The sequence below is a fragment of the Panthera tigris genome, chromosome B2, assembly GCF_018350195.1.
Source record: "Panthera tigris isolate Pti1 chromosome B2, P.tigris_Pti1_mat1.1, whole genome shotgun sequence".
Classification (NCBI taxonomy): domain Eukaryota; kingdom Metazoa; phylum Chordata; class Mammalia; order Carnivora; family Felidae; genus Panthera; species Panthera tigris.
The window spans coordinates 60915532-60939772 of NC_056664.1; the positions used below are offsets into that span (position 1 = coordinate 60915532).

The following is a 24241-nucleotide window of genomic DNA, read 5'->3' on the forward strand; positions in this document are numbered from 1 at the left end:
ATGGAAAAGCATTGTGCAGAATTACTGTGAAAAAAAATCTCATTTTCACTTCTTTCTGGACTGTACCAAAAACATTTGAAAATATGCAGGACTTCAATATTACTATAGAAAGCTCAAATTGCTTTGATTTAAAATGTCATCATCAGGAAAAAATAAGCCAGAATTCATAATCTATGGGGCCTATGCACATACAAGCTAATCACATTCAGTACTTTTGAGGTCAGGATTCATATCTGAGTCTGAATCAATATTAATATTCCTTCTCGGCACTTGGTAGATGAAAAATGTTTTCTGCAAAAGGAAGAGCTTCTATTACTTTTATTAAATAGTAGTTAGTTGGCTGCACTTTCCTTGGATTTAAAAAAGATAGTGTGGAAATGGCTGTGCTTATAGTTTCATAGTTTTCAAGAAGTGCTTTTGAGAAATGATATTTTAACTTTATGGGATTCTATGACTTCACAATAATAGTATTTTCACTCACTTCAATATGCTTCTTCCTTAGAAATCTAACAGTGTTAAAGTATACTATCTCACTGGTCTTCATTACAATCCCATTAGGTCTGAATAGATTCCTATTTGATAAATCTTTGAAAAACTTGCTTTAGATGAAACATACTTATTGTTCTCCCAAGCATAGATGAATCCAATCCTCGACCAATGTCCTATATTAGAATGGGAGCACATGAATCACTTTTTCTAAATCCAAGTTCAGAGACAGAGCTTCCTTCTGAACTTATATGGATTTTCCCTCCCAAGGAATAATCATCACAGGGTCCTGAGGCAGCCAGAGTAAATTGTACAGGGAATAGTTCTGCCAGTTTCACCATATTCTTCCCCAATGCACTCATCAGCTTCCCTAACCTCTTTAAAGAGTGCAGTTTTGCCAATAAAAAGAGAGGATGATGTGAAGAAATATCAGAGAATTATTTTTCTTCCATCCTCTGGAGCTAAAGATAATTTTCAGTGGAGATAATTTTAGAAACATTTAAAACATTTCAGTGCATGGGAAAAAAAAAAATCCAAGAAGCCTGTTAGGATAATCACACGCTTCTTATTGTGCATCATTCTGCATTCATTCATTCTGATTATAATACTGCATTCATTCCATTGTTTATGAAAAGCCTCTCCAGTTGCCTCTGATGGGAAAGCACGTAATTATTTACATAGTATTTATGTAGTCTGAATGTTCACAGCCGTCATCCCAGTCACCCTGTAGGATATGAAAAACTGGTCCTTGTAAGACACATTTGGCTTAGCAGCCACTGTCTCTAAAATATGTTAAGAAGGTAAGGTAAGACTATTTCAGAAATAAGTGAAACCCGAGGAGTTCAGTGACAGGTCTATATTTCACAAACGAGCACAGTTCAAATGTCACTTGTAAAAGACTTGCTTTTTCAAAACCTAAGGTTTTTAAAATTAAGAAAGATTTATTTTTTACTCTTTCTAAAAAAATAATCTTAAGGATAGCAAAATAATAGATTTTATAATTATTAGGAATTTGCAGCACTGAAGGTTGGATTCTTCTTTGAGATCTTTTAAAGCTGTATTTTAAATTCCAGGGAAAGCAAAACCAAAACCAAAAAAAGTAATTTTTAGCCGCTTGGTAAAAATTTGATTATTCATCAGCCAAATGGCCTTACCTGACAAAGAATCTTGTGTCCTCATTTGTTTTTCCTCCAACTTTACCCCTCAGGAAAAGTTTATAGCAAAAGGAAAAAAAGGAGGCCTTTGAGAGTTACTCTATTCTATTGCTTGTGGCTGAATTTTAACCATATTTAGGTTTTGTTTCCGTGGCTTAAAGTTCTACCTCTTGCCCTAGTTTTCCAATTTTCATTCAGTTCCACAAACAGATCCCTATTGCTCAAAGTAAGACTGTCTTTTTGGTTGATTCATTAAAGCAACCCTTTTATTTCTCACATCGGCAATCTGTATCCAGACTTCAGGATATGTCCCCTACACCACAGAGATTGCACTCACAATCCTAAAGTCAATCATTTGGAACAACATACCTGGGAATTACACCAGATATGCTTTTCAGCACTTACATTTTCTTTTGGGTTTATTTATGTAATGCTAGAGCAGAAACAAATTGAGTAAGTCTATTTAATAGAGACTCAAAGCTCTGTCTCGCTATCAGTGAAGACAAGACCTGTCAGGAAGCAAAGACTCAAAGATGCGTTCTGCTCTCTGCTCAGTGATGTAAGGAGAACAATCTTGGACAGAGGGGCCAATATCAGACAATAGAACAGCTAACACAGAGTGGTGAAGCAATTAATTTCTCAGATGTTAATTCAATGTCGCAAAGAAGAAAAGAAGGAAAACAATAGAACTATAGCAATCTTAGAAACATTATGTAGATAATGGATTAATAAAGAGTAAGAAAAATGAAAAGGAGAAATATATTTTCAATTCACCTCATGCTAACTTTGATTGGAAAAAGTGTAGCATTACAAAACTGCTTTCATTTGCTCTATTGTTTTTTATTTTATTTTTGTAATGGAAGAAAACGCTGATATTTCAACTCTGCCATCTCAAATCAATCATTCATCTTCCCCAGTCAACATGCTGAGATAAAAGGTGTATTGCAGAGATGGATATTGTTTGAGATTTGTATTTCCTTACAAGATAAATCAGTAGCTATTTAAATGCTTCTAATTCAACACTGTAAGAAAAAGGGAAATTAAATAACAAAATCAGTCCCCTGCAATGTGACTTTGAGGGCAGTGACTTCGAAAGAGAATCATTTCTCAAGTTACACTACCTTCGCAGCAGAGACAAGCACCACTAGGCTGGTTTGAAATTAGTCACACCTCTTCCAAGTTTCCGTGAGTATCCACACTTGGGGGTGTTATCCTAGTAACTTCCCCAGTTTGGTTTCCCTTTAAAGCCTGAAGCAACTTAAATGTTCCATTTTCATTTTTCTAATGTAGAAGTTCAAATTGTTAAAAGTACAGCAGTTAAGTCTGAAAAGAAGAGGTTATCAAGTCCTTTGGAATCAAATCACCAGCTCATCCTCTCTGAGTGTTGCTGTGTTTAAATTCAAATGCTGAGCCAGCTTCTATTGCCTCCACAACCACTCAGAGAGAAGTTAAGAGTTAAATCTCTGAGTATAATTAGAATTATTACCTCCAGAAATAGTGAACCAGATCTTGCTGTTCCTTATGTCGGTAAAACAAGAGGATGAAGACAGATGAAGGACCATTTTTGAAAGAGGGCAAAGTACACAGACCAACCAAATGCTGTAGTTACTGGATGCAAGGAAAGGCTCCTGAACCCACACAAACTGAATTTGCATCCCCAATAGATCAAAGTCCTTTCTTCTCTTTTCCTGGAATTCTTACTAACTTTCCCTGTAAAAATAGTTGTGGCATCTGAGGTAGAAGCAGTTGCGAAAGTAAACTTCATGAGCTTAATAACAAATAAAAGAAGAATAGAGGCAGCAGTTCATATTCACTCTCCATGGCCATTACTTCTTACAAGCTATAATTTTATTAGCCTGAGACCCACATGCAATGACATCATTTCAAAAGCTAGTTAAATCAAACTGGAAACGAATCAGTTCATTCAGAGTACTGAAAAACATCCTGAAGTGTACCCAACTATTTTTATAGTTATTTTGTTCAGATAACTGTGAGCATCCTATTGGAATAAAGGAGGTGACTTATAAGTTTTATAAAGCTACTATTATTAATGCCTCTTTAGCTAACGAAGTAAAAATTCTTCATGGTTCGTGCACTTTAGGCTGTAAGTATGAGTAGGTAGGGTCCCTATTGAATCATTCATTTTAAATCTAAAAAGCAATTTTCTGCAAGTTACCTAAATGCATGTAGTCTATTAGTATTTAGGTTGTCTTGAGGCCATGCTCTTCAGTTATACAATTGCATCATCAAATTGAGATTAGCTTCAAAGTTCTAAAAATGTTTTTTAAAGCATGAAAATAAAAACCTATCAAGAATCTCTAACTGCAGTGAAAAGGTTGATAAGAGCTAAAATTGATTGTCATGTGGAAGAAAAATTCAAAATGCTAAAGTTCTTTTCATGTTTTTATATAAATTTAAAAGTATGTTCATAAAATGAAAGAAAATACAAGACCTTCTTCAATACAGATGTATAATGTTTAATATTTCATTTGTCTTAAAAGGACAGATCACATATTGATGACACTTAATTTTAATATCTAGAGGAATATAACATTGTTACTTGATTTTATTTTAGTGTCTTATTAATACCCACCTCAGGCAACTAAAACACTTCAGCCCTAGCTTCATGCATCATCACACAGCAAAGGTGTTTATTAATAGACCATTAAAATACCCATGTCATGTTTATCTTAAGAATTTATTTGCAATATATGTGTGCTTGTCTCTGACAAGTAGTCACTACGGGAAGAGCCATTAATTAAATTGATCATAAGTGATCCAAATGCTGCTAGAAGAAATATAACAGGTGAAAGCATTTGTCTGCAAAGGCTATATCTTCTCTTGATCTGTTTATTCCTTCCAGTACTTCTGGGCTCATTATTTTCATTGTATGTCTCCATAATCAACTTGAACTTAATGTACATCCTAGACATTTCTTCCTACCAATAGCTGACATTTAGTTAATGTCTTTTTGAATAACTTATAGTTATAAATACTAATAATTTTGCTTCTTATTCATTAGTAACTTTATAATATAAAACAACCTCATTCTAATACAAATTACTATTATGTGAATTAGAATGACACCATAAAGTAAGTAATATTAACTAACACCGTTTGAGTATACTGACAGCTTTAAAGTATATGATTACCTCTTCTATTGTTAAAAATATTGACTGAGGGGCGCCTGGGTGGCGCAGTCGGTTAAGCGTCCGACTTCAGCCAGGTCACGATCTCGCGGTCCGTGAGTTCGAGCCCCGCGTCAGGCTCTGGGCTGATGGCTCAGAGCCTGGAGCCTGTTTCCGATTCTGTGTCTCCCTCTCTCTCTGCCCCTCCCCCGTTCATGCTCTGTCTCTCTCTGTCCCAAAAATAAATAAAAAAAAAAAAAATAAAAAAAAAAAAAAAAAAAAAAAAAAACGTTTAAAAAATATTGACTGAGCACCATTTATAAAAGAATTATCTTAATTTTCTTTCATTTATGATTGTATTTATCATTCTTTTCCTGTTTTCAAATAACTGAATTTGTATAAAGCAGTGGAATTTATATCATCATTCAAGGAAGGAGTTTTGGTGGTATTGATGGAGAATAGTTGTGTATGTATTATAAATTGGTTTTAGCGTGTACAAATTATCAACTAAATAGCAGTTATTTTTGTAAGATGGTATATAATGGAATATTAAATATTCCACCCTCCCTAAGAATAATTTAATTCAAAAATAAGTAAAGTAATATCACTCTTTAATTATCTAAATGTCTCTGTTTTCCAGACCAAATATTCATTTCCCCTATTCTTGATGTGCAGAAAATGTTGTAAAAGTGCATCTACATAAAGGTATTACTTTTAAAAATTCTCACCGCCAAACAGAAGACCTGAAGCCAAGAGAATACATTCACATCATAGTTATTTTCTTAAGTGTTAATTTATAATGTTTATACGTAAGTTAATCATTTACTTATTTAAATTTTTATTAACAAGCATATTTTGAGAATGTTTAGGAAGAGTGCTTAGAGCACTGAATGAAAAAATAAAACATTATTTTTTACATGATTAGTTTAAATAATTTGAGGAGACTATAGACACAGAAATAAATCATACTACTATGGTAAAAAAAAATTAAGAATAAGGATATGTAAAAAATACAAAGTAAGCATAGGAACTCTAACAAACACTTAAGTCTCTACTAAATGTTAGTCTTGTCCTTTGAGAAGCAAACACTGAGATAATATTGGCTGTGCAAAGATTTATCTGGGGAAATGCTAGGGGAGGACAGTGATGAGGGACCCAGAAAAGGCTGAGACATCTTTAGAGTGTCATTTCCACTCCTCACAGGAGGAGCTATAAATGGTGTATTTCCGTTGCAGCTACAGTACACAACTGTGTCACATGAGTTCGGGGTCGCCCACCGCATGATCCCCAAGGGACTCTTTCCTGAGGAAAAACTAGATGTTGATGGGATGAGCCACAACCCAATCTCAAGACCAACAACTCATTTTCTCCTTCTTTCCTAATGCTTTCCAAATGTCCCTCACCCTCACTTATCAAGAACTAGATATACTTGATAATTAACCTTGTGATACAACCTTAACTTTCATTTTTAAGGCCTCCAACTCTTGCTTATCACATCCTCCTCAAGTCAGCATTGCTCTGTGTATCTGTTCACAGATACAGTGGGGAGAGTGAGTAGCAGAAAATACTCAAGTGGATCACCTACATTCCAAATACATTTATTCCTGCCCTATTGTGAAATCCAGTCCTACCTTCTCCTACAGATCAGGATCAATGACACCTTCCAGATGATGATTCCTCTTCTTACTTCCTGGTACCTAGGAACAAGGTGTCCAAAGTGCCCTGGCAGCCTACTAATGTACAGTGCAGCAGAAACTTTACTGTGTTCCCTGGCAAAAGGGTAACTATCGAGCTCAAGGCTTCAGGGACAGGAGCACAAAATCTCCTAGTGGGTCACTGGAAGTGATGGTGCTGCTATCACTTCTACTTCCCCTTTGATTACCAGATCCATGTATTCTTTCTACAGGGGATACAGAAGTGTATAGAGGCCTCTCACTTCATGCATATACTGCAATCTGAAGGGTAGTAGCCATCCTTTCATGGTGTTGCCCCTCACCTGGTGCTTTAGCTATGCTAACAAAAGGCTTTTCTATGAGTGTATGAGACTGACTGCTTCAGCATGGTGGAGAATATAATACAATCAGTGGATCCCATGATTGTTGTCTCTCTCCTGAAACCCCTTCATGCCAAGTTACTCTGCTGGTCAAATGCTGTGATGTGTGGAATCTATGCTTGTGGACCATGCCTTCTGGATAGCAGTGGTGGCTGAAGCTCAATAGGAGAGGCAATTCTGTACCTAGAATAGGTATTTCTCTTTAGGAATACAACATGCTGACTCTTCCTGGATAGAAAGGGTCTAGTACAGTTGAGTTGCCACTGAATGGCTGATTGGTCTTCTTTAACAGATCTTAGTATTGGTCTCTGTTTCTGTAAAGTTGTATCAACCCTGGTAAGTCAGGGTCCATACTATTGGGATAAGACTAGCTTCCATCTCTGCCACTGAGTCCACTCTGTTCACATACCAATTGTGCTAATGTTGGGGTATCCTATGATGAATATTGACTAATGTCAACTGACCTAGTCATTATGTTTATTTTGTTGTTTAGTGTATCCTTCATGGCAAATACTTCCTTGTGGATGTTGACATGCAAAACAAAAATCTTCACACCCATACCCTTATACATATATATATGTATGTGTGTGTGTGTGTGTGTGTATATATATATATATATATATATATATATAATCTTTCTTTTCTTCCCCACTGTAATTCCAAGGCCACCCTTGAATATTGATGTAATGCAACCACCATCCATTTCTAACTTACACAAAACCATACTCAAACTCAGATCTTTTCTCCTCCTTCAGCTGCTCCTGTGGTGTGAGATCTCCTCTATGGCCAAGTTGTGAGTTTGAGGAATAATGTTGGTGCAGCTGTTGTGGAGCTTGCCACAATCTGCGTACTGTATGTTCTTTCACCACTGATACGTTCAGGCACAAGCAGCAGAGCTTCTTGTACTTCAACCCAAAACTGATGCAGAGCCCTTTCCTCCTTCAGATGTCACTTGAAGCTACCAGATTTCAATGACATCCAACATATGGGCTGGGGCAGTATTTCTAGGTGTAGAATGTGTTGGATCCAAATCCAAAGGGCCTATAAAATTCTGTTGTTCCTTCTATGTGGTAGGAGCCATAAGATACAGAAATTTTTCTTTTACTTCCTGAGATATCCTGGTATGCCCCTGACTGTTGGACCCCTAGACATTCCACTAAAGTACTGACCCCTAAATCTTTATAGAGTTAGTCTCCCATCCTCTGGAGCTCCTGTGTCTTAATAATATTTCCAGTGCCCTAAAATCTTTTTTCTTATCCCATCTAATTACCATAATGTTATGTTATCGGTGCAATAGATCACTATGCTGTCTGTCCTGTGGGATATCCAAGCATTCAATATTTGATTAGATTATATTATAATAGGGCCATGCAGTTTGCTTATACTTGAATAAAACTATAAATGAATATTCTTTTATATCCCATTTAAATATAAACTGTTCCTGATCCTTCTTTATTGGAATGGAAAAGAGCATAATTATAAAATCAATGGCCATATACCATGTACCTGAGACCTTATTAATCTTCTCTAAAGTGACACCATGTTCACACAACAACTGGAACCAGTGATACTACTTAGTTAACCATGCATTAGTGCATAAGCTTCTACAAACTCTCCAAGCTTCTGCAGGGCAAGACTGGAATACTTAATATATGATATGATAAGAATCACAAATCCCTCATTATTTAGGGATTTGACCTTGTTATTCAATCTGTTTTTCCCACTTTGGATTCAATATTATTTTTGGCTTACTGTCTTGGTCATGGGCATTTTCAGAGGTTTTCGTTTAGTCTCCTTCCTATGATCTCTTACCTATAGGCCAGGGTCTAATGTGGAGGCTAGTCCAATTGCCAATTATATTAATTCTGATCATATCCTTAAGGGATGGTAGAAAAACACCACATACCCAATGCTGATTCAGAGCATATACACCCTTCTGGAGAATCTTACCCCAGCCCTGCAAAGTATTGCCACTTTGTTGGCACTGGTCTTCTAAAGGCCATTCCAGCATTCTATCATGCCAGCTGCTCCAGGATTGAGGGTAATATGATATGAACAGTGAATTCAATGAGCATAGGCCCATTGCCACATTTCTTTTGCTCTGGAGTTCCTTGATCAGAAGCAATGGTATGTGGGATACCATAATAGGGGATAAGGCATTCTGTAAGTCCATAAGTAGTAGTTTTGACAGTAGTTTGGCAGTAGTTTCCTTCCCCACATTGTGTTCAGGGAAGGAAAATCTGTATTCAGGGTGTCCACTGAAGTAGCAACAAAATACTGCCACTTCCATGGTGGAAGGGGTCCAATGTGATCAACCTGCCACCAAGTAGCTGGCTGAATATCCTGGAGAATGATTCCATACTGAGGACTCAGTGTTGGTTTCTGCTGCTGGTAAACTGGGCACTCAGCAGTGGTGGTAGCCAGATCAATCCTCATGAATGGAGATCCACTTTCTTGAGCCCATTCATAACCTCCATTCCTGCCAGATAGCCACTTTATTCATGAGTCCATTGGGTGATGACAGGGATAGGTAGGAAAGGAGGCTGACTGGTATTCACAGAATGGGTAATCCTATCCTCTTGGTTATTAAAATTCTCTTTTGCTGTGCTCATCCTTTGGTGACCATTCACATGACACATAAATATTTTCACGTTTTTTGACCACTCAGAGAGACCTATCCAATATACCTCTTTCCTAAATTTTTTGTCATCAATTTTCCAATTTTGTTCCTTCTAAGTTCCTGACCATCCAGCCAAACCACTGGGCACAGCCCCATGAAATGGTACATAATACGACGTATGACCCTTTCTCCTTCCAAGCAAAATGAACAACTAGATGCACTGCCTGAAGTTCCACCCCCTGGGAGGTTTTTCTCTTAACTAATATCAAGGATGTCCCAGATAAGGACTGAAATGCTGCTGCTGTCCACTTTCAGGTAAGGCCTGCATATCATTTAAAGATTGCAGAGCTATCTGTAAACCAGACCTGAATTTTTTCTTCCTCTGTTAACTGATCATAAGGAACTTCCCATATAGCAATAGATTCAGGATGGAAGAGAGAAAGCTGTGTAGCAGTTATAGGGAATCTGTGCATTTGTACCTCTTCTTTATGTAGCTTACTTCTGTCTTCAGGGCCTGCTAAGGCCCAATCACATATATAGCACTTCAATTTGATGGTGCATTGCTGCTGTGCATGTGAATTTTTATGGCTTAGTGGGTCAGATGCCACTCAGCTGATGATAGACAGCTCAGGTTGCATGGTGACTTGGTGATCCATGGTTCAAAGACTAAGTAGTAAGCTAAGAGCTTTTTCTGAGAAGGAAAGTAGTTATCTGCAGAGATTGGCAGGGTTTTGCTAAAATTTCCTAAATGCATACACCTACAAGGGTCTGTCAAAGGCTCTAAACAGCATCCCTAGCTGCCACCAACACTTCAAGCACCACTGGATCTGCTAGATTATATGGCCCAAGCAGCAGTGCACCTTGCACAGCAGCCTGGATCTGTTGCAGAGCCTTCTCCTATTCTGTGTCCCAAGCAAAAACTTTCAGCTGTTAGGATCACTCAGTAAATGGACAAGAATAAAACACCTAAATGAAGAATATGTTGCCTCTAACATCCAAAGAGGCCCACTAGGCATTGTGCCTATTTGGCCATGGGTGGAGTCAGATGCGACAATGTATCCTTTACCTCAGAAGTGATATTTCCACATGCCTCACACCATTGGAACCTTAGAAATTCCACCAAGGTAGAAGTCCCCTGAACTTTTGTTAGATTTATTTCTCACCCTCTAACATGAAAATGTCTTACCAATAACTATAGACCAGTTGCTGTGTCTTGCTCTTCAGGTCCAATCAGCATAATGTCATCAGTGTGACATCTTGTGGAAAGGAAAGATAACCAAGATTCCTGAGAAGAAACGTATGACATAGGCCTGAAAAGTTGGTATACTTGTGAGGTAGAAAGGGAAGTTGTACTGCTAGCCAGCTGAATGAAACTGCCTCTGGTATACCTTATTGGAAAGAATGGCAAAAAGTAATTTGCCAGATCAATAGCTACGTACTGGGTACCAGGGGATATGTTAACTTGCTTGAAGCCACATCTGGTATAGCAGCTTAATTGCAGTCATCACCTTGTTATGTCTATTCTCAGCCACTGTCATTCTCCTAGTCCCAACTGTCTTTTGCACAGGCTAAATAGGGAAGTTGAATGGATATGCAGTAGATATCAACACCCTAGCATCCTTCAACTCTTTGATGGTGGCACTAATATCTGCAATTATTCCAGGAATGCAATATTGGTTCACTATTTTCCTAACTCGAGGCAGTTCTAGTGGCTTCCACTTGGCCTTTCCCACCACAATAGCCCTGAATCCATAGGTAAAGTAACCAATATAAGAAATCTGCCAGATGATGAGTATATCTATTTCAACTATACATTCTGGAACAGGGGAAATAACCACAGAGTGGGTTGGAGGACCCACTGGACCCACTGTAAGATGCACTTGAATTAAAAATCTATTAATCTCCTGAGTTCGATAAGACTCTGCTCTCACTAGTGAGCCATAGTGATGTTTTGGGTTTCCTAGAATTAGTGTCAGTTCAGATCCAGGGTCCAGTAATTCCTGAAAGCTCTGATTGTTTCCATTTCCCCAACGCACAGTTACCCTGATAAAAGGTCCCATTGGGGAAGGCTAGAAGAAAGGTTAACATTACAAATTTTTGGTACTGTACTGGGATTCTAACTCCAGAGGATCCAACTTCCCTTCATTCAAAGAGTTCTGGATCTGTAAACTAACTCAAGTCTGTTAATTGATGGAAGGACTGTGACTCTCTGTTTTTATGATTCAGATACTCCTGGTACTTAATCTGTATTAGCCAGGGTTTTCCAGAGAAACAAAATCAACAGAGTATGATATATATTATAAGGAATTGGCTCATGTAACTATGGAAACTGAAAAATTCTTTGATCTGCCATCTGCAAACTAAATACCCAGAAGAGGTGGTGGTTCAAAGGCCTGAGAGTCAAAAGCCAATGGTGTAGACTCCAGTCCAAGTCTGAAGGCCTGGGAGCCTCAGAATCTCTGAGGGTAAAATATTAAAATTCCAGCTCAGCAGTCCATTTAAACTTTCTGACTTTTTATTCTAGTCAGGCCTTTAACAGAGTGTATGATGCTCACCCACACTGGGGAGGACCATCTGCTTTACTCACTTCACGAATTCAAGTACTAATGTCTTCCAAAATACATTCACAAACATAAACACACTCAGAAATAATGTTAAACCAGATATCTGAACACTTCTTGTCCTAATCACCACAGTACATAAAAATCAACCATCAGAGTTACCATCTCCCCCAGATTTCAAAGAGCCACCACCATAGCAGCCCATTTGCCTCATCCTCCAGAAACTTTTCTAGAACATCAAATCTCATATTCTGAGAAAGTGCCCCCAAATCAATGAATTATGACATCCATTTGTATATTTTACCCCCTTGTTCAAGCTATCTAAAAATCCACTCCAAGCGATATTTCCTGTCTCTTGCTTGCATATTCTTGCAATCCTTTCAGTGTATAATCTCTTTCAAGCTCATAATATCCCCAGTCATGATGCTGATTTTCAGCCTGAGAGCCAAGAAAGGAGTTTGGAAGAGCCTTTGGGCTGATGGTGGGAAATACCATTTCTTCCTAGACCTTTGTAGTGTCTTTTAACACAGCAGACATACTAACTCTTACTAGGGAAATGTGGGTCCACCTCTGTAAGCCCAGAAGCTTCATGGGGGTCTGCAACATGCTCAGAGGCCTCCATTTAGTTGACCCCTTCCAAGTTTTCAAGCCCCAAGGTTTCCATACTAGACCACTGGCCTTGGCATTGGCTGAGCACTCAAAAAGAGTCCTATTTCTCAATCTATTGTATTGCTACCCTGCTGTCCCTGCCTCTCAGTTCTTCTCCTACAAGAGATGTCTGCTTTCTAAGTTATCAAAGACAACTTCCGACTTTCACACTTTTCCATTAACTGCTTGCTAATGATCCTTAGTTCTCATTAGCCATCATCAGGTGGTTAATATAACTTAGTAGTCAACTAACTCCACTCTCTTTGTAGGCATCTTTTACACCATTCTATTTGAAATGCCCAAATAGCCACACCTGCAAAAGCATTCCCTCCATATTAACATTTGCCAAGCTGCCAGTAGTAAAATTTTTAGCAATTGGGGTCTTACTTAAGCAAGAGATTCTCATGCCCCACCTACCAACCAGGATGGTGTTCTCTTTGCCTGTTGCATGATGAGTGAGTTAGTCCTTAATTTCCATCTTAATATCTGTTTCCTCAGTTCCACTTGTGTTAGTCTGGGTTCTCCCAAAAGCAGATGCCAGGACAGGATCAGATGTGCAAGGGCTTTATTGGGGAATGTGCTAGTAAGAGAAAATGGGAGGGAACTAGAGGCGACTGTGAGAGGCATTAAACTCTGATGAGTCTGATCGCTGTCAAGGAGAGAGGAAAGGAAGAGTCATAGCCTACAGTGAAATTCTAAAAAAGTTTCAGCAAGGCCAAATCTTTAAGCCAAAATTACCCAACAGAGGAGCCCCAAGTCTCAGAATAGTCCTGCCTTATACACCTTCTACGTTCTGTCACTGGCTGGGAGCAATGCTGGAGAAGCATAGCCTCAACATGAATGTGATGTGGTAATGACTTTCAGATTATGGCAGCTAGGGCCAGCAGTCAATTATGCAATCCTCACTAGGAAGTCTGAGAGGTGTATTTTTATGGCAGCCACATATTTCTACCACTTATGCTGAGACATGACACAGACATTTTATTTTTGTCTAATAGAGGAGAGTTTTTGAAACTGTATTGAGCTACTGACACAGACATGGTTCATCCTATTGGTTTAGTAAGCAGTGAATAGCATCTACAGTGACCAGCACTGATGAAGGAATAATATGAAATACATGATGAGAGGAGTAAAAAACAATGATTCCTCAGGTTAAAAAGATGGAAGTAGCATATCTGTATGTAAATGAAGCACTGAATAATGTGAATGGACAGTAAATTTTGCTAATAGAGTTACTGACATTTCTAAGTGCAGTTTTTCTCCTTCATTCATCAGGTCATGGTATCCAAGATAAAAGTTTAAAAGGAGTCAAAACCATTATGCATACTATATTAACAGTTTAGTTAATCTCTAATTTGAGTTATCTCTAGCCATCTAAATAACCAAAGTAAGTCATGAATCATGAGAAAGTTTGTATTTTCCAAAATTAGCCCTACTTAATTTGAAAAGAAAAAAAAATAGAATTTCCATACTATAATCAAAGAGTTTCTGTGTCAATTCATGTTGCATAAAACATAAAACTTGCATTAAAAATATTTCATTTGCAAATAGAAAACAGAGTTTGTCCTGCATGAAATCCATTTTCACCTATAGGTCCTACTGAACCCTGCCAAGACATTAATATTCTGCTCACATTGTAGGTTTTTTTCTTTTTCCTTTTTTCTTTTTTTTCTTTTTTTTTAAATGAATGCTAAAGAGTCAATGAGCCCATTTGCCATGTAGAGAACAAAAATAAAAAATAAAAATAGATGCCTCAGTAACAGATATAGAATGAACAAGCACATATTTAGGTAAGAACTCAGGTATCTCTGAAAATATGTCAAAATTGACTTTCACAATTTGATCCCAACCTCACATCAATTATCTGAAATTCAGTGGGAATGCCCATTTCTATGACAATACTATTGTCAAATAATGGTATTAAGATGATGTGGTTTTGTTCTATATCTGGGCACAGTATATCTGCTATTGCATAAGGACAATAATTTTATTCACTCATAAGCCATTTAAATAACAAATGAGGTATATATCATTTGTGTGATTTGTTTGTTTATTTCAGCAGTATGCCACAGAAGACTTATGACCACAGAAAACCCAGGAATGGATTTAAGTACAGGTCATTCGTGTCACATAGAAAATGAGATCTGGGTGCTGTAAATTAGATGTCTGTATGGTGATTTGATGCATGCTTGTAAACTCTCAATGGTCATTTGTGTTCACTATCTTCTATTTCAGGGTCACTATGAGGAAGGTCACTTTTCTCTACTGCAACTGATAACAAATGAAATGTATTCTATACTTAATACATGTTTGCATTTACCTTTGTAGAAGGAAATGAAATGGGGTTACATTACAGTAATATGAAGAGTTTGAAGGTATAAAATTTAAAGCAAATACTAAATTTTTCTAGTCCCCCTATATGCTACTATAATAAGACCAGAACTGAGTCTGGTTTCTCAGCAGAGGGTGATTAATATCTGTGCCTTAAATTATTCTATAGCTGTAACAAGAAAAATATTCAAAGGTGAAGTAAAAGGTTACTCATAGCATTAAAAATATTAATATATCTTTTTATGGATTAAATTAAAATTATAGACATATCAATCAATATATAGACAAATATAAATATGATTTTAGACACATTCATAAAAACTTTGTTTTAAAAATTACATTTTTACAGTAAAATTCTCCTTGGACTGAAACTTGGCTCACAGGATTTCAGTACAGATGGGAAATACATTTTTAAGTTATATATATAAAAATAAAGCATTCTTTAGAAAAGAGTTGAAAATGAAAGATGTTTATAATTTTAGGATGCTTTCTGTTAATTCTTTTTGAAGGTGATTCAACATCTTAACATTTTGGTTCTTAATTCAGAATGTGGTTTCTCCGTAGGCAAATTTGAATGGAGTGTAGGGACAATTATTCAGGTAATGAAGATAAATAAACTCGTTCTAAATGAAAGTGGGTTTATTGGTTCAAATTATCCAGACTGGGTGGATAAATTAATTGAATTAGTTAGTGAATTGCTCAACACTTCACTTTGAATGTGTGGATACAACCTGAATAATACTGTAATGGGATAATTAAATGATAACCACATAAATATGTGTGCCTCAATACAAAGAAATTTTGAAGTGAGTGAAGTTGCAATAGTTTTCAATGAATGAGTGATTCAAGTGAAAATAAAAGTCTATATGTCTTATCTTAATAAAATTTAATTACAAACAAATTTTACCAAATGTTTTACTTTCCTTTAACCCAAAATATAACAAAATGAGTACACCCAAGGAATGATAAATATGGTTTCAACATTACAGAATATCATAAGACTAAAAGGCTCTCTCCAGGTAATAAAGCTTTGTTCTAAATATAAATTTAAATATCACATTTTTATGGCTCTGAAAGCATTTTTCTCACACTAACATTTAAAAGGAAGACTCAGCCATTTTTCTTAGCCAACTATATTTCCCCTCAGACTGCAGACCCACTATTGCCAACTCTTAAAATCATTGGAGTTTCCAAGGGAGAGGACAGCAATTCAGTTTGAGTCTTTCCTCTGTTACTTACTCATATATGAAATTAAAGTAGCTTCATTTACTTTATTTGTGAATATTATATGATCTTATATATAAAGAAGTAGTTTTAAACTATATTGATCTTAAATTTTTTTTTTACATTTATTTATTTTTGAGAGACAGAGAGAGACAGAGTGCCAGTGCAGGAGGGGCAGAGAGAGAGGGAGACACCGAATCTGAAGCAGGTTCCAGACCCTGAGCTGTCAGCACAGAGCACAAAGCAGGCCTCAAACCCACAAACTGTGAGATCACGACCTGGGCCAAAATCAGTCGCTTAACCAACTAAGCCACCCAGCCACCCCTATATTATTTTTTAAAAATGATATTAAGAAGGGGAGCCTGGGTGGCTCAGTCAGTTAAGTGTCTGACTTCAGCTCAGGTCATGATCTCACAGTTTGTGAGTTCCAGCCCTGTGTAGGGCTTTGTGCTGATAGCTCAGAGCCTGGAGCCTGCTTCAGATTCTGAGTCTCATTCTCTCTCTCTGCCCCTCCCCCGCTCACACTCGGTCTCTCTCTCTCTCTCTCTCTCTCTCTCTCTCTTTCTCTCTCAAAAAATAAACATTTAAGAAAAACATTTTTAATGATGTAAGAAAATGATACTAAGTGAAGAAAACACAAATCTCCGTTGGAAACGGGAACTGTTCAAGAAATTTTAAAATATGAAAACATATATTTTTAAAGATAGTTTTAGGAGTTTCTGGGTGCCTTAGTCAGTTAAGCCTCCCACTCTTGGTTTTGACTCAGGTCATGATCTCACGGTTTCTGGGTTCAAGCCTCATGTCAGGCTCTTCACTGACAGTACAGAGCCTACATGGGATTTTCTTTCTCTCTCTCTCCCTCTCTCTCTGCCACTCCCCTACTTGTGCGCGCTCTCTCTCTCTCTCTCAAAATAAATAAATTAATTAAAAAATAATAAAAATTAAAAAGGTATATTTAATTTCTACTGTTTTATATTAAAAAATGTTCTTGTTAAAGACAAGGAATTAAATATATAGAAATGTAAAATCTGAAACATACAGCTATTGAAAATAAATAAGAAATAAATAAATATAAATAATAAATATAAAATATTTATATAATATATAATTATATAATACACGATAATTATATAAGTGATATTGTATAATATAATTCTATTAATAGTGTATAATATTATATATAATATATTTAATGCAAATATTATACAATAAATAAAGATTATATAATTATATAACAAAATATGATATAGAATATAATAATCTTATATATTAATATATTAATAATTATATAGATAATTAATAAAATAATCATAAGATCAATGAACAAAACTACTAGTTGTATAGTTTGTTTTCCTCTCTATCTATAAATAAATGGAGAAACCTCCCATGCTGGAAGAAATACAACCTAACATGGAGTGGAAAGAAGAAATAGAAATAATTCCTTGGTAACAAACAAGATTTGATTCAATAAATTGCTATTGAACATGTACTAGAGTGCAAGTGATATTCTGTATATTTATAAAGAAACTCTGAGGAAATATCACCTATTTGAGCAGAAATAAAGTTTGCTTTCAGGACTTCAAGCCAAATGTTATCAAATCCTTTGTATCTCTTCTAGTAGCCCCTTGAGTCTTCCTCATTATCCAGAGAGCTCCTAGGTCAGTACAGGTTGAGTTTAGATGATGTTAGCATCTTTGGGTATGAATAAAGCACATGTTTTTGAGACTTCTAAGTAAAGTGTCATAGGGGGCATTGCTTTGAGACAAGATACGTAATCTTGAGGTTATAAATAAAAAGGAAAAGAAAAGAAAAAGAAGTAAAAGGAAAGGAGTGATCTAAGAATGATAAGTTATTATCTTCTGACCATGAGATACTTAATGTTTCCCTCCACTTAATTAAACTTTAGATATTTTGTTGGCTGACTATAAGGCCCTGTCCCCCCTTTCTTAGAACGTTTACTTTAGTAAAATTGCAACTGTAATCCTTTCTCTTTCCCTTTGAGATGGATATCTTCTATAACTCAGGATTGTCTTTCTCAAGGACCTGAGAGCTATCCCTTTGAAATGCATTCATCAAGAAAGATTGTGCTCCCCCCACACCCCCATACCTAGCCCTGCCTCCCAGTCTCTGTGGAAGTGTTGGAGCCTAACTTGAAACAATGAACAAACACAGCTGGCCTAATCACATTGACCAAACCAGCCCTTCATCCTGAAGTACTTTTCCACTAGCTCACAGAGCACTTAAGAACTCTCCTCCTGACTTTTGTTTCAGAGGAGTTAACTTTAGTCCTTCCTCCCCTCCCCATTGCAATACAATAGTCTTGAATAACACCTTTCTTGCCTGTTTAACTGGTCCCAAGCAAATTTTTTTTTTTTTTAACATTGGGTAAAGACTGCTATAAAACAACCACCTCCTCTCCTCTGTCTTGGTCAATGAAAAAAAAAAAGAAAAAGAAAAAAACAGTTTAAATCAGTTAAATAAAATTGAGGATGTAGAGAAAACACAGGCAACATTCCTCGTTCTCACCAAATGATTTTTATTTGCTTTGTAATTCGGTGTAACTCAGCAGTCTCTTGTAGGTAGAGGACTGTTGAGAAACTAAGTATTGAATCTAATGCTTCTTTTTCTTTGTATATACATATATATTTACATAATCAACACAAACAACATCCTACTGAGAGAGTGGAAAGAATAAAACTCTGGGCTAGTTCACTAAAGGTTTAAGAGATACTATTCAGTGTTTGATGGCTAACTTTTAAGTAGTTTTTAGACACTGGCTGGCAGCGATGCATACAGATGTGCCCTGCATCTAATTATTTGGTACACAGACTACCACTGAGAGAAATTTCCCAATGTTAATAACTTCAATTCAAAACTCTACAAAAAAAAAACATTTTGTTGCTTTTCCTGGAAACGTTATATGCTAAAAGGAAGATTAGCTTCTAGGAAGATAGGAAGAGATAAAAATGAGATTTGCAGTATAAAACTTGTTAAAAGAAGGGATAACATCAGAGGAAATAGCAAATGATAATGGATACATTTCTAAGTAGAAGACCTAATTGTTTTATACGTTTTTCTGATTATAAAACAGATTTTGCTTATGCTGTTTGTAGAAGATCTGGAATATATAGAAAACTCTAAGAAAAAAAAGAATTGTCATTGACACATTTATTCAGCATACAGATACTATACAATTATTACCAGTTCTTCTGTTAAATTCTGTGGATTCTATGATAAATGGTTATAGAGTTATACTCCTTGACATCAGGTGCTTGCATAGCAGAGGCAATAACCAGATTAATATATAGAATGCAACATGATAATTGTAATGTATTGGATTCTAGGTAGGATTTTTTGGGGAGATGAATCTCAAATTTTTACAATATAGCTAAGCAGTTGACCAGATAGACAGGGAACAAAGTAAAACATTTAAAAAATTTATCTGCATTCTGATTTTCTAATTTTGGTTATCTTACATAACTCTTTTTTAAAATATTTTTTAACGTTTATTTATTTTTAAAAGAGACAGGCAGAGTGCAAAGTAGAGAGGCAGAGAGAGAGGGACACACAGAATCCAAAGCAGTCTCCAGGCTCTGAGCTGTCAGCACAGAACCTGACGTAGGGCTCAAGCCCACAAATTGTGAGATCATGACATGAGTCAAAGTCAGACATTAACCAACTGAGCCACTCAGGTGCCTCATGTTATCTTACATAACTTTTATATGATTTGCCCACCAAGGCAATGCACATGCACTTCAATATAATGCCATAAAAATGATAAACTCATGTAAAATCTATAATAAATAAAAATATCAATATGGTCAAATTCAATGTAGATGAATCATATACTGTTCAGATGTACAAGAAATGAAACTTTTTATCTTTCTGTAACTTCAACCTTTTATGATGCCTTCCTATTTTTTGTTATTAGGAAAATGAAACAAGATGGAAAGATAATAAACTAATCAATTAAATTAGTGTCCCTTTATTTTAAACATTCTTTTAAGGGGAAAATATTAACTCAGTTCATAATTCCAGTCCCTAAGAAGAGAGTTTTATTTTACTCACATGTAATTTCTTTCCTTCTCCTTTACTCAGAGGTAGAATATGGGTATACAGTGAAGGTTATTTAATGTCATGATTTTAAGGAGTTCTGTAGTATACATGTTGTATTGAGGTTCTTGGTGGCCTCCCCTGACATATTCTTCATTTAGTCAGACCACTGAGTCCCATGAGTTTCTGCTGAGATATAATAGATCCCACCAGAGAGCTCCCTTGATGCTTCTATGATGTGAGAACACTGCAACCAGAAGAGCGCCCTCACTAAACTCAACTACGTTGACAACCTGCTCTTGGACCTCCAGCCTCCATGACTGTGTGAAATACATTTCTGTTGTTTATAGGCCATTGATTTTATAATAGTTCGCTATAGCAGCCCAAATGGACTGAGACACCAGGGAAGGGTGTAAGATCAGTAAAATCAATGTTGGGAAATAATTCAATCAAACCAAATGTGGGAAAATGTAGTAGAGAATCAGAAACCAGATTGCTGAGATTGATAGAAAACAAATAAAGCTCAGAATGTATTGGACACTCTGATATGCTAACCAGATCCACAGCTGCCCCAGGAATGAAAGATTATTCTCCCCAACTCTTGGTAGTGCTGATGAAAGATGGGTCTCAGATGTCAGGCCTCTTTAGAGATTTCCAATATTGAAGAAAAATACTTTGCCCAAGTTCATACCTCCTTCCAAGGACAATATGTATCCAGTGACTGATTCATGTTGGGTATGATGCCATGAACTACTTGCCCAAAGTAGATCAACTCTAAAATTCTATCCCACCTTCAGAGCTTCCAATGGAATGGGCTGAGAACATAGAAGTTTGTTGCTTAAGCTATATAATAGAAAGTAATTAAAGATGGCTGAATAAGCTGAGGACTTTTGCCCCAAAAAGAATTCATTAACCACTCTATTGTTTCCAGACCTGAGCTGGTTTTACACTTGAAACATACTGAATGAAAATCGAGGTTTTTAGAAATAAAGACTCTGAAATACTATAGCAAGTGTACATGGTTATGCTGCCCCAATCTTTACCCAAAGTGGTCTACAACTATTTATATAGATAACTGCACACTTGAACAAGGGATTGTACAATTGGAGAATTTTTGGGCACAGTGTCCTATTTTATACCTATATCTAGAGATGAGGTGTGTGTGTGTGTGTGTGTGTGTGTGTGTGTACTATAGGGCATTGTAGTGAGTGTAAATGTCTGAAAATATCCAAATGATATCATATTCTAGAGGAAATAGCAAAAATTAGTGCAAAAATTTACTGGAGTAAATGTTCCCTTTGTAACTTTGTTTACTTCACCAATTTTCCCCTACAAAAATCACACAAACCTTAGAAGATGACAGTGGACTACCAGAGATTCAACCAAGAAGTAACACTCACTGTAGCCTTCATGACAGATGTGGTATCTTTGCTAAAGCAGATTAAATACCTCCTAAGGTACATGGTATGTAGGTACTGATAAAGCGAATGCATTCTTTCCTGTGGTGTGAAGGTAGAGAATCAGAACTACTTCACATTCACTCAAAATAAATAATAGTATATATTCATAGATTTTGCTGTGTTAATTCTTCTTCTCTGTTATAATATAATGTGGACTGTAACATATCTGGACTATTGAGATATCCCCCAGAACATCAAACACGGGTGAAACCAGTTGGTGATATATTAATATCATCATACATAGCAAAATGTGGCCAGCACATACAAAGCCTTGGCAAGTCACAGCATTCCAGTGAGTTGTGTATAAACATTGCAAAGATTCAGAGATGTAGCCCATCCATAATTTTTAGGAGTTCAGTGGTCTGAGTCATCCCAGGGCATTGCTTCTATAGTAAAAGACAAACCATTGTATTTTGTACCTCCTTCCCTAAGAGGAAAACACTGAATGGCAGGTTTCTTTGGGTTACGGAGACAGCATGTTGCACACTCGGAAATGTGCAATGCAGAACAAGAAGTTAGAGTTATTCTTGACCCAATAAGTTTTAAGTTCAGGTGAGCATAGCAACTATCTATTTAAGATGGAAGTAGCATATCTAGGATCAGAGGGCACAGGCAAGCTCCACAAACAAGTAGTCAAAAAACCCTATGTCATACACCACTCTTGCACAAGTACTGTCTCTCAATTCACACCCACATGGGGGATACTTTATGACTGTGACAAAAAAAAAGCTCAGACTTGGATAATAGATAGATCAGCTCAATACATGGGTACTTAGCATAAATGGACAGCGATTGACAACAGTTTCATTCAGAAGGTTTCTTTAAAGACATTTGCAAGGGAAAATCTGCCCAATGGGGAGGATTTTGTCCTATACACCTGTGTATCCATTCTGTGTTGCAAAATAAGTGACTCAAATTTAGAGTATATATGGATTCATGGACAATATCCAATAATTTTCCTGGTTGGTCAGTGATCCAGAAGGATAAAGATTGGAAATAAGGATCAAAGAAATATAAGGCAAGGAGTGCTTGGGTAGCTCAGTTAGTTAAGCAGCCAGCTCTGATTTCAGCTCAGGTCATGATCTCATGGTTTGGTTCATGAGTTTGATCCCTGCATTGGACCCTTTGCTGACAGCATGGAGCCTGTTTGGGATCCTCTCTCTCCCTCTCTTTCTGCCTCTGTCTCTCTGTCTCTCTCTGTCTCTGTCTCTCTCTCTCTCTGTCTTTCTCTCTCTCAAATAAATAAAAGTTTAAAAAAAATGTAAGGGGCACCTGGGTGGCTTAGTTGATTAAACATCTGACTTCGACTCAACATCTGACTTCGACTCAGGTCATGATCTCATAGTTCCTGAGTTTGTGCATTGCATTGGGCTCTGTGCTGACAGTTCAGAGCCTGGAGCCTTCTTCGAATCTTGTGTCTCTCTCCCTCTTTGCCTCTCTCCCCTTGTGCTTTCTCTCTCTCTCTCTCTCTTTCTCTCTCAAATAAACATTAATTTTTTTTAATTAAAAAAGAAATTCAAGGCAAAAGCATGTGGTAGGATATATAGGAGTAAGCATAATGTGTGAAGATCTTTGTATTAAATGGTAACATGTAATATGCACTTTAAATATACACACATTGTGTGGTGTCCCCAGTAGGTAGAATATTTTGCTTGAACATACAAGGGCCAAGCACAGGCATGGTTCCTTTTACTACCACTGCCAATGACCCACTTAGAGAATTTGTGTGCTCTATTTAGGCTTTGTGAGTTCAGAAGTTCTGGTTCCCGGTAGATTATGTCCACTAGGGACACTGCAAGAATACCTTTGAACAATAAGTCATAGCTACCAACTGAGAACCTTAGGATCTTCACAAGACATCGTCAGGCAAGAGTACAATCTTGGCAAGGATAACTAAAGTGATGGAGGGGAAATTGGAGACAGGATTTTTGTTACATAGTGGACACAAGAGGAATATATATTATGTAGATAATTCACTTGTGTGTTTCTTAGTATTCTCTTGCCCAGGTGACAGCAAATAAACAAGGGTAGACACTGTGTCTTGAAAAGGACATGGTGCCCAAGGGCACAGATTATTGAAGGTTGAGGATGTGGAATATATCCCCAGAAAGGTCATTAGGGCCAACAGAGATGCTGTCTGAGGGGGTGTGGTATCTAGAATGGATAGTAGATAAGGAAAATGATGAAAATAATTTACAACCTGTGACCAGCTACAGTAGCTGTTCACAACAATGAACACTGGGACTATAGTTCACTCAATTAAGCCTTATTTTTTAAATTCCCCCAGGAGGAGGAACCCTCTGGAGTCCTATTGGCACTACTTTCAGACCTGATAGAAGGAAGTGCATTTGAACAAAATAAGAGTGGTTTGTGGTGGAATCCATGATGCAGTGTCCTGAAAAAGGCCAGCACTAAAGTGGGGCAACGATGAACAAAGGGCACAATGTAAGGAGATACTCATTCTCAAAGAAATACAAGTCAACACCTTCTTGAATTTTGTTCCTTTGGTACCCTACTCACCTC

At 36.8% G+C, this 24241-nt stretch overlaps 1 pseudogene; it reads right to left on the reverse strand.

Moving 5' to 3' along the window:
- Window positions 1-6561: 6561 nt before the first annotated feature.
- Window positions 6562-11501, reverse strand: LOC102969496 (annotated as a pseudogene).
- Window positions 11502-24241: the final 12740 nt, after the last annotated feature.